The sequence below is a fragment of the Eschrichtius robustus genome, chromosome 5 (assembly GCF_028021215.1).
Source record: "Eschrichtius robustus isolate mEscRob2 chromosome 5, mEscRob2.pri, whole genome shotgun sequence".
In the NCBI taxonomy this organism is placed as follows: domain Eukaryota; kingdom Metazoa; phylum Chordata; class Mammalia; order Artiodactyla; family Eschrichtiidae; genus Eschrichtius; species Eschrichtius robustus.
The window spans coordinates 80,531,794-80,536,471 of NC_090828.1; the positions used below are offsets into that span (position 1 = coordinate 80,531,794).

Consider the following 4,678-nt stretch of genomic DNA (forward strand, 5'->3'; position numbering starts at 1 on the left):
AAATAGGGCATTTCTCCTCTCACGTCAAGGTAGTCTTACTGATTCTCAGCTTAAATTAAAATACGAAAACCTATAGTCAAACTTGCTCTAAGTTACTTTTCTATAACTGTAGATTGCCTGTAGCATATATTAAATAAATACTAAAATCTATAAGTAAATGACGAGTAAATGTCATTTGCACATGAAACTCAAAATTGGGGCAAAGTAGTTAAGATAGAGTGATGAGAGCGGCATGGTCATGAAAATTTGTTATTTATAAAAGATGGACCAAGAAGAGATGGGTCAGAGCACCCATCTCAACAATGTAATTTTAGAAAGATGCCATAATTAAAGTTAGGAAGGAGAATCTGGAATCTAAAGTGATGCCTGTATTAAAAAATAAATAAATGAACAAACCAAAAAACCCAAACAGAAAGACTATATCACAGGCTAACGCTGGATGATATCATTGTTTAAAAAAAAAGAAAAAAAAAACCTTACTTTTCTGGTAAAGGGATTATTTAGTTTGCAAGCTGGGCTGAAGATGTTTCCTTTCTGAGGAGTCAAGTTTCTCTTTCCAGATGGTTTCTTCTCCCTTAACTCAAAAAAAAAAAAAAATTGCTTTTATGGTTATTGATTTTGATTAATGGATACTGTCATGGGAAACCATTTTCTTTTCCTTAAAGAACACAGACCCCTGTGATAAGGACAAAGTTTACGTTTAAAACCTTTGTCCATCATTAACCAATTGGATTGAGGACTATGCCTAGTTCTTTGCATGGTTTGAGATGATCTAGCCTCAACAGTAGGATTTTAATTGTTAAAGTCTTTTAATTTCTTTTCCATTATGTGTCTAGAATACAATGGCTGATGAAGGAAAAGCTCTTGACTGGATGCCTAATTTCAATTCAGGCATATAATTAATGTTCCCAGGGTCAGGCTCTTGCCTAGTGGATGCCCCATGGGCTTCCAGTGGCTGAGTGGAGGGAACTGAGCAGGGAGAAATCATCTCTGTAAGCCAGCTGGGCTTCCCCAGTTACCCATCCCTGGCTCGGTTAACCCCAGTGCATCCCTAAGCCCTGCTGGTATCTACTATCAAGCAGAGCCAGAGGAAATTGATGGAGACAGTGCCAATATCAGTGCCCCTGAGGCTTCTCCTTTTGCCAACATTAGCTATAAAGAAGCTGGTCTCGTTCTCTGTTAAAGCTATTGATTTTTTCCCTCCCTCAGGCCAGTCCTGCATTATGCTCCTTCCAGGGTCTGAGAGCTGTGTCTTTCACCAGTATGTTTCTTTTAGAACATTCATTTACGGAATCAAAGAAGAACTCTCCTGGGTATCCTGTTATCTTGCCAGTCCTGACCTGAAATACAGCCGGAAAATGCAGGCAGCTCTGTAAATAACAAATCTGACCTTTATCACTTAGCGCTTCCTGGCATGCTTCTTGTTCAAAAAGACTCTAAGAAAATCAGGAGATAGTGTTCATTCACTGCCCACTTCTTCTCCGGGTACCTGTGTTTAAATCCTCTCTGGTTATGTGTAGATGATATTTATGGTTTCTATTTTCTCCTTGGTGGATATACTTTATAACTGGTGGTTTCTGTCTTAAACAAGTTATTCATTCATTCATTTAATCCATATTTGTTTATTCATGCAATTCACTCTTTCATGCAATTCATTCATTCATTCATTCGTTCAATACTTACTTATTATTTATTTATCTACTTCATTCCAGGCACTGTGACAGACGATGAAGTTTCTGTACGGAACCACACAGACCTGGCGCCTGTCCTCATGATCAGGACGGAGTAGTAAGCAGACAGTAAATAAAGAAATGTGCTGTGTGGTATCAGGAAAAAACACAGAATGTTTCAAAACAGCACAGCAATTTAGATAGGGGAATCCACAGAAGTGACATCCAAGGTGACACAGCTGGGGGCTGGAGCGTTGCTCTCCACATGTCATCTCTATGAAGACTGATGGGAGGGAATAATGGGTGCTGGACTCAGGCAGGAGATGAGTTAGGAAGCTGTTGCTCAGATGCATGGATAAATGATAGCTCACCTAATGACACAGGGAGGGCTTTTGGAAGGAACTGACGATGTCCTTGTCTCATTTCATCAGCATAGAACAATAGCAAATATTATATTTTTATTCGGACGGATTATTTTATTTCCAGATAATTGAAATTTCTGCTTAATTAAAAAAAATTAGAGTAGGCAATAGAGGTAAAATATAGATGAAAACTAGATAATATTCCAATCACCCACAGACTCTTTCCTTACCAGTCTCCTGTTAGCAGTGAGGGTTATCCTTCCCCACTTCTTTCCTTGTGTGCATGTGTGTGTGTACATACATGAGTATATATGTATATGTGTTTATATATACACACATTTATTACATGAAAGGAATTAACACTATTTATACTATAGGAAAATTATTTTTTACTTAAATAGATGTCCTTTCATATTAGCACACATAGATAAATCTTATTTTTAATGCTTGAATAATATTGTACAAGATAGAAATGAAAGTACAATCGTATGTTAATCATTCCACATTACTTCTATTGCTTTTTAGTTTTGGTTTTTTACACTTAGTTTTTTAATTCATCCCAAAATTATCTTGGTATATTGTTTGAAGTGTGATCACAATAATTTTTTCTCCCAAAGTGTTCTGTTTATTGAATAATTCATCTTTTCCTTACCATCATGATGTACCAAATTCTCTCATAGATATGTTTTTTTGGACTCTATTTTCTATTCCAGTGATCTATTTATCTATTATTATGGCTGCACCACACTGTTTTATTAAAGTCGCATGGTGCTTTGACATCTTATAAGCTAGAGAACCCAAGAGTGGTGGGTAGAATTGTAGTCACTGGAGTCAGGACAAATATGACTCCAAACTCTGGAGAATAATAATTTATTTACTCTCAGTGCTGTTTATGATCAGAGCACTCTTACATCAGTATGATACCATTTTCAGTATACTATAGTTCCGATTATGATTAAAAATTGATTTGGGGAGGGTTGGGGGGAGACGCAAGAGGGAGGGGATATGGGGATATATGTATACTTATAGCTGATTCACTTTGTTATACAACAGAATCTAACACACCATTGTAAAGCAATTATACTCCAATAAAGACGTTAAAAAAAATTGATTTGGTGTTGACTTTCAGTGATAGATGTGTATTAAACAATTTATTTTTAAGAAGAAAATATTGGAATTCTTTAAAACACCACTTTATTTGATGGCTGTTCCTCTCAATGCTTGGAGCCTTAAGTAGTGGTATTTTAGTCCATCATATATCTAAGCTGACTTGTATTCACTCAGGGCACCATGGGGATGGGTTGGCTGTCCGTTAGTGCCTTATGATTTTTGCGGGGTCAAACAGTTGCAAAAAAAAAAAAAGAAAAAAAGACTTTAAAAAATTATCTTCTTTCAATAGAGACACAGAATGTAGAGAACAAACTTATGGACACCAAGGGGGGAAAGTGGCGGGGGGGTGGTGGTGGTGGGATGAATTGGGAGATTGGGATTGACATGTATACACTAATATGTATAAAATGGATAACTAATAAGAACTTGCTGTATAAAAAAATAAATAAAATAAAATTCAAAAATTCCAAAAAATAAAAAAATTAAGTTAAATTAACCCAATATCTAGAATAAAGCATAGGAGATAAAAAAAAAATTATCTTTTTTCTTAGAATTAATTGACTTGGACACAATGGTGTCTTTAATAAAGTTACAGATAAAAATGTCTTCAGTAACCTGGTGACGGTCTCCATCCACTGTGAACTAGCTCTACAGCTCAAGTCCTTAGGTATAAAATACAAATATTGAATCATGTTTTATAGCTGGCAGCACAGACTGTGGGCAGCTCTTTTTATTTTATTTTATTTTATGTATTTATGTTTTATACAGCAGGTTCTTATTAGTTATCTATTTTATACGTATTAGTGTATATATGTCAATCCCAATCTCCCAATTCGTCCCGCGCACCACCCCCCCGACTTTCCCCCTTTGGTGTCCATACGTTTGTTCTCTACATCTGTGTCTCTATTTCTGTGGGCAGCTCTTAAAGAAAGGGAGGAAGACTGGGAATAAAACACATATCTTTGAATCCTATATGAACAGCAATACCTGCTATAGCCCAAAGTTGCCACATGCAGAGGATGGAGTACAAAAGTAGAGTCACTTGGAGAAATTACAGCTGGCCCTGTAGATCCTTTGAATCAGTCAGTTGGAAAAACGCCATGAGCAAAACCTCTTTAATAAGCTAAAAGAAAATATTTACAAATATTAATATTATGTTGCTGGAAATGTGTCAGCAGGCAAAATATGGTAAAACTTAAGGCACAGACTCTGATTCTACAAGGGAAGTCTGATCGAGGGGCTGTGTAGGGGGATAAAAATGTTCGAAGGTATGATTTGAACTCGTCAAGAAGAGCTTGTTGGCACCAATTAACTGAAAAGCCAAACCTAGTTTGTGTTTTAGGGCAATTTGGATTGCAAAGTCCAAGAGAAGGATTTTTAAGAGTAAAACACTGAAATCACAGAATGGTCCTACTAGTTCAGCAATATATACTATTTAACAAGCAAAATCACCATTTATCCTAAAAATAGTAGGCACCCATCATCATAACACTACCCAGTTTATTGGACACTGAATCTCTCTTAATGGTACCTAGG

The 4,678-nt window shown here is 36.3% G+C and overlaps 1 non-coding gene across 1 annotated transcript; it reads left to right on the top strand.

Moving 5' to 3' along the window:
* The first annotated feature begins 3,231 nt into the window (after window positions 1-3,231).
* On the top strand, window positions 3,232-3,379 carry LOC137765545 (small nucleolar RNA SNORA79). Its single transcript, XR_011074195.1, has one exon. It is a non-coding gene; the product is annotated as a small nucleolar RNA SNORA79 (small nucleolar RNA).
* Window positions 3,380-4,678: the final 1,299 nt, after the last annotated feature.